Source organism: Phascolarctos cinereus, unplaced genomic scaffold (assembly GCF_003287225.1).
Source record: "Phascolarctos cinereus isolate Bilbo 61053 unplaced genomic scaffold, phaCin_HiC Scaffold_726;HRSCAF=1367, whole genome shotgun sequence".
Taxonomy (NCBI): domain Eukaryota; kingdom Metazoa; phylum Chordata; class Mammalia; order Diprotodontia; family Phascolarctidae; genus Phascolarctos; species Phascolarctos cinereus.
The window spans coordinates 109,551,265-109,565,593 of NW_027556098.1; positions in this window are offsets into that span (position 1 = coordinate 109,551,265).

Below are 14,329 nucleotides of genomic sequence, written 5' to 3' on the forward strand. Positions count from 1 at the left end.
CTTAAAGACAAGATCTCTCTTGACTTTTTTTGTATTTGTATTCCCAATCAGCACAATGTTTTGCACTGTGAAAAATGATTTCCCTTGGTAATCTGTGTCTTGGAGACTCAGAGTTCCACCCTGCCAGCCTTCTGTCCAAAGTTGTTCGGAAGAACATCTTTGATAATGAGATTGCATTGAATCTTCTTATCCTGGTCAAACCTGACCCTGAATTGATTTTATCTTACTCATGCTTGGGTGGAGACAGATACTACTGCCCAGGAAGAAGAGGCTGGGAGTGGTCTGGAATGATGGTGGGTTGATAAGAGCCCGTGCTGAAAGGGTATATAAGGCTGCACCCCAAAATCCCTTTCTAGCCAGTGCTGAACTGGCCCACTTAATGGGGCCTAGTTTTGGACTGAACTCCCATGTAATGCATGTCAAGCCAGCTTGAGAGAAATTAACTCATACCTGATTTCATTTGTCTCTTTCTTAGATAATAAATTAGGGTTTGTGGGATTCATGGGGCGTGGGGGTCACAGAAAATAGTAAGCACTTAATAAATAGTTCTTGTTGTTGCTGTTGTTGTTGTCATACTCAAGGTAAGAGTCATATTTGGGATGGACCAATTGAAATGTGGGGGTCTTTTAACTGCCTTTAATAAAGCTAAGGGAGTAGCTCCCTTTGGTTATCCAAGAAATGCTTCTCAGTTCACTATTGTAGCTAACTGATCAGGGTACAGTAAGTACAGGAACGAGCAAATTAATGAATAAATGAACAATAGCAATGAACAGTGTGCTAAGGTCAGGTGATGATGGATCTTGACAATCATCATAATGGAAACTGAAAAATGCTAGGAATACTTATTGTGAAATGAGATGGAAGGAAAGCACTGAAGTTCTACAGATTTTCAGCTTTCCATTGGTAGGAAACCACCAACTTAGCAGAAAATAAATCTTCAGGAAAGTTTAAATGCATACTACTACTGCAATTACTGTTAGAAAACTTTTCCTCTAAAGGTCTCAGAGTGGTTACAAATAATGTAATTGAACAAATACCGAAAATGTAATTTGCCACTGAGAGTCAAGATTTAAACCTGGAGAAGTGTTCCAGTCAGCTTTAAATAATGGCAAAGAGATCACAAATAAGAGAAAGAGAGGGATAAGTTTATCAAGAAGTAAGTCTGCAAAATGCAGGGTAGATGATACCAACAGAAAATGTTAAAGCTGAGGCAAAATAAACTATATGCCCAGAATATAAGCCGTAAAAGATCTCAGAGGCCATTCAGTTCAACTCATATCTGAAATGGAACCCCCTGTATCACACTTGATGAATGCTCAGTTAGCCTTCAAATGAAGGCTTCTAGAAAAGCATGCATTACTTCCCAAGATAGACCAGTACCACTTGTTGATAGTGCAATTAGAAAGATTTCCCTTACAATCAAACCTAATTTTCTCTGCAACTTCCACCCATTCTTCCTAGTTCTGCCCTCTGGGGCCAAACAGAATGAGCCAAATCACTCTTCTACACGACTGCCCTTCAGATACTGGAAGACACAGCTCAGTTTTCTGTTCTCCAAACTAAACATCTTCACTGATTCTATCAATCTTCATACAGCATGCCTTTCCTTTTATCATCCAGATTAATCTCTCTGGGTAGTCTCTGACTTATTAATGTATTTCTTCAAATGAGGCACAAAGAACTGAATATAATATCCAAATCTTAGCTGATCAGGACAAAAGATAGTGAGACTATCAGTTCCCTAGCCCTGAATATTATATCTCTCTTAATCCAGTAAGATCTCTGTTGTTGTTGTTGTTTTCTGTCTGTCATATCACACTGTTGACTCATCTTGGATTTGCAATCCACTAAAATTCCCATAATTTTTAAATGAACATCTATTTTGCCATTTTGCAGTAGTATTATACTTATAAAAGTCAAGTACTTAAACTCAAGTTTAGGCTTTACATTTATGAGTATTCAATTTTAGCTTATTTGATTCATTCTCATTTTCTAGTTAGTCAAGATATTTCTGAATCCTGACACCATCTTTCAGTAAGGGAGCTATTCCTTCCAGGTTTATATCATCTGCTATTTGATAAGCATGCCATGTATAGCTTTATTCAAATCTGATAAAAAATATTTAATAGCAGAGAGTCAAGGATAAATCCCGAAGGCACTAGAGATCTCCCTACTAGCTTATAGTGCCCCATTAATTACTGCTCTTTGCATCTCTGAATTTAACTAGCTATAGTATAACCTGGTCCAAATCTCTGCAAGTTAGCTTATCAACTAGGATAGTATGAAAGATTTTGTCAAATGTCAATTGAAATTGAAGTAAACCAGCATTTGTGTTTATATTTATATATTTATATTCGTATACTTTATATTTGTTTTATATGTTTACATTTGTATAGTTTACATATTCATATGATTTATAGGTTTATATTTATATAGATCATAGCATTTCCTGATCTTTCCATCTGTTTGATATCCTTGTCAAAAAAAAAAGCAGATGAGGTTTGTCTGGAGCTGCTCTTGATGAGGCTTTTCTGGATCTTTGGGATCACTGCTTTGCTTTCTAGATATCTACTATCTCTTTAATACTGCTTTTTAGAAATAGAGCAGGAATCAAGGTCAAGATCATGGCCTATAGTTTACAATCTTACTATTTTACTTTTTTGTTTTTAATTGTGGTAACATTTGTCTTTCTTCTATTCTATGTATTCTTTCAGAGATCACTGACAGCCACACTCACTTGTTCATTTAGTACCTTGGGCTCCAATTTGCATGTCTTTTTCAAATCCAAGTTGCCTGATGAATAGTTGGTATGCCCACAAGGTCTCTGTAGGTAACTCCCCCTTTTCCATCCCATCAGAATTATTTGTCTTTTTTTTCTTCAAGATTTTACTCTTTTTTTTTGGCAATTGGGGTTAAGTGACTTGTCCAGGGTCACACAGCTAGTAAGTGCCAAGTGTTTGGTCTGAGGCTGGATTTGAACTCAGGTCCTCCTGACTTCAGGGCCAGTGCTTTATCCCCTGTGCCACTTAGCTGCCCCAAGATTTCACTCTTAAGAGCTTCCTATCTATCCTGGGCCAATTTCTCCTCTGGCATTTTACTCAATAGGGCAGAGATTCACTCAGTTCATGATGGCCATGTCTTTGAGCCTAATTTTCTCTTTTTTTGAAAAGTGATGTGAGTTCAGATTATTATGTTTTCTGAAGCAAAACTGATATACTTTAATCGTACTTATGCAGACAGATGCATAAGAAGGAATAGTAAGGATCATGGAATGATAAATTATTGTCATCAGCAGTACCTGACTGGGTTCAAGTACTGGTCCATAACATCCTCTACCACAGATGAAAACAGGATGACACAATGAAATATCAAACAATCATATACAAAATACCTGATAACCCTGGGAAATGCTGTCTTAAACTATAATATGGTCATGGTTTTTGTATTTGCAATACTTATTCAATACTTTAAGAACTATTTATTAAACATCTACTATGTATCAGATACCATACTAAGTTCTGGGGTTACTAAGATGAGATTGTCCTCTTAGAACACCTACATTCCGTAGGGCAGGTAAAATAGATGGACACAAAACCTAAACAAATTAGAATGAGTACATATGAATAAGGAAATTATAGCCATGTAATATGAGATCTGAGGAAGATAAAATCTCTTCTACCTGGGAGGATCAGGGAAAGCTTCCTGAAGGAAATGGCACATGAATGACTGAATGAATGAATGAATGAATGAATGAATGAATGCGTGCATACAGAAAAGGCATTTTAGGTACATACTATGTATCAAGCACCGTGAGAAGGGCTGGGCATAAAAATATTAAAGAAAAATAGCTCCTGATCTCAATTAGATTACAGTCTAATGAGGAAGACAAAATATATAGGGGAGTTTTGACCAGGAAAGGGAGTAATTGTCTGGGAAGTAATATAGATGATTAGTGGAAAAATAGGCCAGTAAACTGACCTACTCTTCCCAGAAGCCATGTTAGTATTGATTTGATTACAGTTCTCAGAGAAAGTGAGATAAAGGAAGGGAAGGGGAAAGTAGGAAAATATTTGAGTGAAGAGGAACATGCACATTAAACTGAGTGGCTTCAATTGGAGCTAAACTGAAGGAGTTTCAATAGGCAGTGATGAGAGTGATGTATTCCAGGGTAAAGGTACAAAGGCAGGAAAGACAGGTTCATGTTCAGGAAATGGTGAGTAATCCAATTTGGCTCAAGTATAGAGTACATAAGAAGTAGCAATGTGAAAAAAGTCTGGAAGGGCAAGCTGGAGCCAAGCTATGGAGTTACTTGACTACTAGACGAACGAGTTTGGATTTATTCCATAGAAAATAAAAACTCATTGAATGTTTTTGATTAGAGGAGAGATTTATTCTGTGCAGGATAAATTAACAGAAAATAAGGAAACCAATAAATAGTGTAACAGGTGTAGTCTTTTCCTCAATCTTCCAAAGTCTGAGACATCTCCTTGGGAGGAAGGAGTCTATGATCACTGTGGGTTTTGGAATGAACATATATGAAATTTTGCACCTGTGTGAGGTTTGGGAGCAACAAGAGACAAGTAGACAGATAGAAAAGAGATTGTTTGAGTGAGACCAGATGTCTACCAAAAGCAGAAGGGACACCAGCAACCAGAAAGGCAACAAGAATGGAGGAAGAAGAAGCAGTAGTAGACTCTTCTCCTATTGCCTGCAAAGGCAAGCAGCTGAAGGCATCCCCTCTTCACTCCTCTCGATCTGCAGAGGTAGAGATTGTTTTCCCCCTAGAGCTTCCAACCTTTTTCACATGGATTTGTCTCTGTGCAAGTGTTTTTGTTATTATTACTCAGTTAGATAGAGTTCATTCTCTATTGTTTTGCTGAGTATAACTGCAAATACAAACTGAGTTTGCTGAGGAGTGGAAGTAGGCAGTTGTGAAGGGGGTTTTACATTTTACAAAATACATAATCTGGAGCCTCCATCCTAACTTTGGGATTAATGACTAAACTCCCAAAGGAAGAACTGAGACAGAACTTAAGGATTTGTTTTTGTCTGCTTCTGATAAACCTGCATTCCATTTCTATTGGTTGTAATCACCAGGTGTGGCTCATTACTGAAAGAGAGGATGAGGGAGGAGACAGAGAAAGAGAGAGACAAACAGAGACAGAGACAGAGACAGACAGAGAGAAACACCAACTGCCCATCCCCTAAATCCTAGGGAAGTACAATATTGTCCAGACCAGCAGCCCTGATTCCTACTCAGCCTCTGTACTGCCATTATTCATCGATGTAACCTCTGGGGAGAAGGAACTTATCAACCCAGCTACCATCAGTGGCACCAGTTACTCAACCAACTGAAGGACAAGTCAACCCAACCAAAATATCAAGTATCCTGAGGGAGAGACAGAAAGTGGCATGTGTCAAGTGGATCAAACTACTCCTACTACCTTGAATATCACCTCCCCCTCAGACTTTGGCAAAAACAGCCCAGCACTCCACACCTAAAAGTCTCGGGAAAAGCAACATCCTTCCCCCATCACTGACCATTGCCCCTGCTTCAAACTCAGCCTCCAGCTATGGCAGTTATCACCTATATGAACTGTTATCTATTGGTATTAGGTAAACTCAAGTGCCCTGGAAATAGTAGTATACCTTTCCCTTAGACTAGAGATGTCAAACATGCAGTGGATGGCAACACTCCTGAGTGTGCCCTAACTAGATTAAAATGTAATTGGAAAATAAAAATATAAGAAAACATAAATGTCGTTAATTTGTGGTTTTCTAACTCAGTATGTGGCCCACAGGAATTCTTATGTTCAGTTTAGTGGTCCCATTTCTATTTGAGTTTGACACCACTGTCTTAGTTCACTGGCCTGCATCCAAACTATCCCTAGTAGCTATCATCCAAAGGGGACAACCATTGCTAAGATGTGACCTGGCCCTTCTCTCTGTTTTCTTTCCACTTCTTCTTCTTCCTTTTCTCCCTCTCCTTTCACCCTCCTTCTATCCTCTCTTTTCTCCCTCCTCACCTTTCTTCTTCTCCTCTCTCTCTTCCCCTTCTCCTTCCCCCTCCACTCAAAGTAGACCGGGAGGGCAGCCAGATTAACTGGGAATGACCAGAGTGTTTTATTTTTGTAGACTACAGGTTTCGTTGGGCTGGCAGTGTGTGACACCACACAGGAGCGGCTAAGATTATTATATTTGAAGATTCTTGATGCTCTTGAGTTTATGCCCTCAAATGCAGCCTACAGAAAGTATACAGAACAGATTACAAATGAAAGGCTGAATATGGTTAAGGAGGAAACAGATCTTCAGAAACTAGAGAATAAGTTTCAGGCTGGCCAGCTAGAAGAGGTGATTCTTCAGGCTGAAAATGAATTATCATTGGCAAGAAAAATGTTGACATGGAAACCTTGGGAAACGGACATTATAATCAATGTTAAATATCTATAATGTATAACTTTTTAAGATCATTAAACATCAGTTTAAATACTGTTCAAGTATTTTTTTTAATTATTGGAACTTTATTAACAGGAAAACTGAAAAAAGGTAGTTACGGACAAAAAATTGGTGAAGGATTGATATACGATAGGGATGGGCCATGGCTATTTTAATCAGAAAAGCATTTATTCATAAAATAGATTATTTTAAAATCCCTTAAAGAAAGTGATTGCACTGTAATTTGGAAAATCTAATCAGAAACCTTTTTTTTAAAATCTTCAATCCAACAACAAAGAAAGCAACAGAGACTAATAATCTAAGGTATGAGAAACAATCAGAAATTGAAGTATAGTCTGAATAGGGCTTAAGGAAGATTTCATTTAGTATTTTTCAGCATTTGGTTTAAAAATTTGTGCTAAGTTATGTTCATTTCTAGGGGAAAAAACTGAATAAGGTGGTATGCTTGAATTTTAATTGAATACTTTTAAAATGTTGAACTGTTGTATGGAAAGTACCTGATTAGCCAAGATTCTAAAACTTATTAACTGAATGTTTTTATATAATTGCATGCATTTTTCCACATTCTCAAAGTAGTATAAGAGATTTTCAAACTAAGGTTGACTTGCTTGGCTTTGAGTGTATGTATTTAATGAGGAAAAATTTAAATTTAGTATGTGCAATTTGGTTCTTATATATATTAAAAAGAAATGTTTACTAAAAAAAAAAAAGATATGACCTGGCAACTGCCTATATAGGTGATATACCCCCTATCTCCTTACCAGCTATAGCTTCTGAGCAACCTGAAAGCAAAATTCTCACAACTGAAGTTCTTGATATCATTAAATGGCTCGATACATTTTTTTTAATCAATGAAAATGACACTTACAGAAGATACATTACTAACTGCTTTGTCTCTGCACCCTAAGCAGCAGGAGACTTTTCCTTCTGATGGGTAGCTGAGCCCGCCTAAATGTGTTTTCATACTCTATGAGAAAGTGAGCTCCTTGAGCAGAGATTATCCTACTATTCTATTCATATCTCCAGCACTTGTGTATTTTGCACACAGTAAGTGCTTAATAGATACTTTTTCATTCATTCGTTCATTCATTCACTTCAGGAAGTTGGGTGGGAAAAATAGATCATTAGGATGATAGAAACAGTAGGAAATATATTTTGGTGTATATTTTCAACATCCTCATATTTTCTCTTCTCTTTGCCCTTAAAGAGATTTGTATCCCATCATTCCAAGCCATCCTTTCCATGAAACCAACAGTATTAGCCATCTACTGCTCTGTCCTTGTTTCTCATGACTACAACTGTAGCCAGAAGAGTATGAACAACTTCTGGAAAGCTATGCCAGAGAGTCAAATCAATTCAATAAGCATGTATTAAATGCTACTATATTCTGATTACTGTGCTAATTGCTTGTAATACAAATACAGGTTCAGAGGAATCTTCCAAAGTGAGAAGGGCACTTATCTAAAGTCATCATCTAGAAAGGAAAGGATAGAGAACTGTATCAGAAGTGGAACCAGGGAGCAGTGTCAGACCAACAAGATGGAACCAGGCAACACATCTACCCAGTTATGAAATTAAGCTGTGGGTGAAATTGACCCAGGAGGCTGATTCTAATCCCCAGTGCCTAGCCCCTTTTCTCCTATCTCAGTAAGTTTCAAACACGCTATCCCTTTGTTTACTCTTTTCTCCATCTACTGACCAAAAGGAAAGTTGGGGGATGAGGTAAAACAGTCAATTGAGTAAAGCATATTCTTTAGTATTCTATTCTACAGACATTTCTTGCAAGATTTGATTTTTTTTTTTGGTGAGGTGATTGGGGTTAAGTGACTTGCCCAGGGTCAAACAGCTAGTAAGTGTCATGTATCTGAGGTCGGATTTAAGCTCAGGTCCTCCTGACTCCAGGGCCAGTGATCTATCCACTGCCCCACCTAGCTGCCCCTGAGCTAGAGAGTCTTTTTTTTCTTTACATTTGGTGAGGCAATCAGGGTTAAATGACTTGCCTACAGTCACATAGCTAGTAAGTGTCAAGTGTCTAAAGCCAGATTAAAACTTAGGTCATCCTGACTCCAATGCTGGAGTTCTATGCACCGCACCACCTAGCTGCCCCTGCAAGATTTGATTTTTTAAAGTGTTTTATAGTTACTTGGATAAATCATGGTCAGCCAAACCTAAGTTGTCTGGATCTTATTGAGTTAGTTGATCAAGAACAAGATATTGGTCAAAGGAAAGGTGGGAGCTAGAAGTCAAATCAAGAGTTTTACGTTCTCATATTTGGAGTAATATTCTATTTTCTTGTTTCCATATGCTTATATCATATCTGGAGGCAGAATGATCTAAGAGCACTGACATGATCAAAGTCACATACCCAGCCCCTTATTAGAATAAGCCCACCTCTCATTATAATAGTCATTCTTTCTTTAATTATTAACCAATCAGAGTTTATTTTTGCTATGGGGACAGCTCCTTTTCCAAAGGTATTTACATATTCAAGTGGCCTCCATGTGGGGCTTTGGGTTTCCAAAGGAACCACGGACCTCAATTTATTGATTATCTGCTAGCCCAATTAATAAATTAATTATTAATTACCTAGAAGCTGTATGTCTTGGACTTTTCATTCATCTCAATACCATCAAAAAGGACACAAACAAACAAGGAATTAGGAGAAAGTTGAAATTAAGGGGAAAGATGATGAATTGTGTTTTAGACATACTGAGTTTGAGATGCCAATAAAATGTCCCATAGACATATAGAAAAGTAGAGCTGGAGTTCAAGGAAAAGGTCAGGGCTAGAAATATCAATGTGGGAATCATTGACATAGAGGTGATAATTGAAACTATGATAGTAGATGTGATAAGGAAAGGAAAGCATAAATGGAGAGAAGAAAAGGGCTCAGGAAAGGACCTAGGGAGCTATTTTGAGGACTTGGAGATGAAAAGTCAAAATAAAGAAGACAGAGAATGGTCCAGTATAATATCACATAAAAGAGCCCCTTAAAAATATGAGGGCCACTTATTTAATAGAACAACCAAGAGTACAATTAGACCAAAGTTGGTTAAGGCAGTTAGGTGGCACAGTGGATAGAGCGCTGGGCCTACAATCTGCTGAAGCCTAGGGACCCTTCCTCAGAATAAAATTTTTAAATGCATAACATACATAGGATTACCAAGGAAACTAATTCTATTGAAAGACAATTATCAAAATATTTAGAAAACAAATTCACAGACCATAGGTTAAGACCCCTTTGTATCACTTTGTGACCTTGGGCGAGTCTTTCAAACTCACTGGGACTCAGAGTTTGTGGGTGGTGAAGGTGTGGGGGGGTAATTAAGGAAGACTTTCCTGGGAGGTGATTGAAGATTATTGAAGAGGACAATGATCTCTTAGTAGCTAAGGGAAGGACATTTCAGTCAGGGGGCATGTAGCCTGCAAAATCATGGAGATAGGAACAAATAAGAAAGAACAGTATTGTGAGTAGTTGAATAATGAGAAATGAAAATATAGGTGAAGGATGTGGAGTCCTTCTTTCTAAGCAGGTCTAGGAGGGTTAATCTGGGTCAGGATGAAAGGATAAAGGATATAGTTGCCTCAGTCCCAATAACCAAAGAAAAGCATGAAGCAGGACTCAAAATCACAGTAGGCAAGAGTCAGGTTAGAAGGAAAGGAGAGGCTGAGGATAAAAAGCACAGAGGGGCCAAACACGAAGGTAAGTAAGGCAGGTGGCCCTGAAGGGTGAATACACAGATGGAGACTCTTCTATTTGGGGCTTTATGTAGACTTTCTTAATGCAGCAGTGAGTCAAGGGCTAACAACCTCTTTCATTTCACCACCTTTTCCTACTGAGCTTTGACAGAATGTAGGAAAATAGGGTGACAGTACTGTTGGTCAAAGGCTTCAAAGTCTACATTTTACTATGAGTCTGAAAGAATCTGCAGTAGTTTCAAAAAGAAAACCATATTCCAAAGGAAGGCAGATCATCTTGGCTCAAAATCTGCCAAGCCGCTGAAGATTTAAAAAAGGATTCATTTTTTCTTTGGGTGAAGGCTTAACACTATCTCATTTTTCTTTTGGAAACAAAGCTATACCCTAAACCAGATATGCACTTACAATTTGTTTATGAAATCAATCATTTATTGAGCAACTACTATATGATCCGAAAAGCCCTTTATTAACTCTAAGCAGCCGTACAAACATGAGCTATTATTGTTATCATTATATTATCTTTATTATTGTAAAGGGAGTCACAGAAGGAATCCTACTTTATTATGAATTGAGATTTGTGCTTCTTTAGAAACAAATATGGTTTCCCAAATATTATAAAATCCCATTTGATAACATAGCAAGTGTTTCAAAAATGACAAATACAAAGCAAAATAAATTTTGGTAAATAGTCAAAAGAAGGAAAGCAATATTAATATAAGGAAGTTACATAGTCCTAACAGTGTAATTTTTTTTTTTTTTAATGTTTCACATGATGAACTTAAAGACGCAAAGCACGGATTCTTAAATTGGAGTTCACAGACGGTTTCAGTGAAGTCCATGAACTTGGATAGGAAAAATACATATTTACTTTCATTAACTTTTTTTTTAAGCGAGGCAATTGAGGTTAAGGGACTTGCCCAGAGTCACACAGCCAGGAAGTATTATGTGTCTGAGGTCATATTTGAACTCAGGTCCTCCTGACTCAAGGGGTGCTGCTCTATCCACTGCGCCACCTAATGACCCCTACTTTCATTAACTTCTAATTAAAATTTAGCACCCTTCATTTATATTTTCAAAAAAAATATTCTGAAAAGACATTCATAGGCTTTGCCAGGCTACCAGAGGGTTCTAAGATACACACAAAAAAAGGTAAACCACAAAGATGAACAAGATATACACATCTGAAAACACTAAGATTCTACTCTCCTCCCTTCCCCACCCCCCACCCCATTCCAGTCATCTAGAGTAAGTTAATATGCAGATCTCTGAATGCTTAAACCCTGTTTTCTAGCACTCTGTGGAAACATCTGGCTTTTAGAAATGAACAGATTGACCTGAGCTGAGAGAACCTAAAAATTCTGCAAGGTTCCTCAGAAATTAATCTGTATTAAATCAGCTCCCTGATTTATAAATTCTCTAATAGCAAATTGCTATAAATCAAGTTTCTATATAACAACATAAACTTATGCCTTTTGCATTTCATCAGGCTCAGACCCTGAGTCCTCTGCTTTGCATCTCATAAAATAAAATCTGCAAGAATTGTTTGCAAAAAAAAAATACACACACACAAAAAAACAGCCTTTCAAAGGTTTTAAAAGGGTAATTACACAAAGAACAGTCTGATTTCATATGGAGTTACCTCAAGATAAAGAAGAGCCCTTCCTCCTGAAGGTTTCGCCTTTCTTTTGAGGTTAGGGGAGTGCTGTGATAAAGGGACCAAGGGACTGGCTCTCCAGAGACAGCTATGCCACATGACAAAGACAGGTAGAAGCAAGATGAGGTGATAGCAGTTATCTGGGGAAGAAGGTCACCTTTTTGGGGAACAACCTTGACTCCCAATATGTGGCTATCCTGGGGAAAAGTCTTGTGTAATCCTGTAGCTCTGCATAAATGTTTCAGTGATATGTTTCTAAGTCATGCTTTTCCTGTAGGTCGGGCTTTTTCCTTGTGTCGACTGCAGTTAGAGCTTGTTTCTGGATATTTCATGTTCCTCTCTCCACCTTCCCAAATTGTAATTCACTTGTATCTGTGAAATTGATACCCTAAGTATTTAAAATCTTTTTTTTTTCTGATAAAGGATTAATAGGCTTCACCAGACAGCCAAAATGATACATAGGATTATAAAGGAAATCACTTATACTGAAATGCAGATATCAAAATATACTTATTTTTCTGCAGTTTCAAGGCCCCAAGTTAAGAATCTCTGTCTAAAACTTCCATCTTACAAATAAGGGAGCCTTTGCAGATCCCTACAGCTTTCAGAATAGTGCCTTAAACAGAGGGCTCTGGAGAAATGCCACTGACAGTCACAACATGACCCTATGGCCCAAAGTGTTATCTGTATGCAAGGCCAGATCAAACAACTGAGGCAAGCCAAGGGTGTAGTTCACAGCTGTAAGAAATGGTGAAGTCAATGGGACAGGCTTGCCAAGATGATATGTGGGGAGAGCAAAGTAATAGTCATTTTAATTTTTTTTAACTTAATGGAATAAAACAAGCATTTTCATAACATAGCACAATTTAAAAAAGTGATTGTACGTGAAACTGCAAATCCACTATGCCCAACTTGCTATTCCTTTCAAATATAGAACAAAATTATCATGTAATTGTTGCTTCCTTTTTTTCTTCCTTTCCCCCAGCCCTAGAGATGGCTACCATTAGACACAAATAGATGTGTGCATGTATGCATGTATGTGTGCATGTGTGTATATATACATATGCATACATAAATGTATATGTAAGGTTATTCTACACATTCTTTTATTCATAAGTTCTTTCTTTGGATGCAGATAGTGTCTTTCTTCATATGTATTTTATGGTTAATCTGGGTATTTATAATAGACAAAATAACTTATTCATTCAAAGTCATTCTTAAAACAATATTGCTATTACTGTATACAATGTTCTCTTGGTTCTGCTCATTTCACTCTTCATTATTTTCTGCAAGTCTTTCCATGTTTTTTTTCTAAAATCACTGAGCTCATAATAACAATAATAAGTAATTTTAATAATTGTTATAGTCATTTATTAAAATTTCAGGGCCCTTAGGACACCCCATTTGTCTCACTTACCTCAAGGAATAGCTGTATAGGTATCCTGGGGTTTATGCTACACTTCCCTCCCCCTCCACCCTGCCCCAAGCCTCTGGGTGAAGCTGGTTAAAGCATATCACATGCAGTCTCTCTGGCATTGTGGCGTTTTCATTTCAATCCAGCTAGAAATTCACATAGATGGTTTCAGGTAGAAGGAGGTTATATTTACATATTAGTCAACCTTTCTGACAATTCAGCAACAATTGAAGCATCTTACAAGGTAGGGGGAAGCATGTAGAGAAGGAAAAAGAAAAATCCCCTTGAAGTAACAATTACTTCTCCTGTCCTATTCTGTTTCATAATAAAGAACCGTCTAATCAGAAAGACCCTGCAGTTAAGCAAATACACCATCATTAGCTTCTGGGCTATCACCCTGAGGGACTGCAGGCTTTAGGGGAGCAGGAGTCCTTATGCCATCCACCCCCGTGTATTGTTAGCTCTCTGTCTTACCAGTGGAAGACATTGTTCAGGCTGAACAACGCCAAGCAACAGAGCTATCTATACTTGGGACTAAATGCTAGGCAGCCTTTTCTTGACTTGGCAGCTTCTCTCCCTCCTGGATATTTTTGTGCCAGCTGAAACTTGCTGTGGTTTCATCCACTTTATCATCTCATTTGCTTTCTGATCTGATGCTGGCCTGCCATGAGGTTGATGAAAGGCAGATGTGAGCTCTCAGCTTCACTGAGAAGCCCCTGTATTCAAACAAACATGTTAATTTACTGTCTTTTGGCCTAAGGTTCCCTATCTCTTGCTGTCTTTCTCTTAGTCTTTCCTAGCCCTTATCATTTTATTGAACTTTTTTCCTCCTGTCCTAATTCTATCTCTTTCTCTTTTTTTTTGCATTTTACCATTTTATTTCTTCTTTCATCTTCCTTATTGTGTCTCTCCTTCTCACTCTTAAAACCCAATCCAATCCAATAACCATTTGTGAAGTGTCAACTTAATAGTCAATAATCAGCAGGTCAACAAGTATTCATTATATTCTTACTATGAACAGGGCACTATGCTAAAGCAAAGTGAAGGCCTGCTAGCTCTAGGCAAAATCGTGGCATTCATTACCTTTGTCCCTATTCTTACCTTCT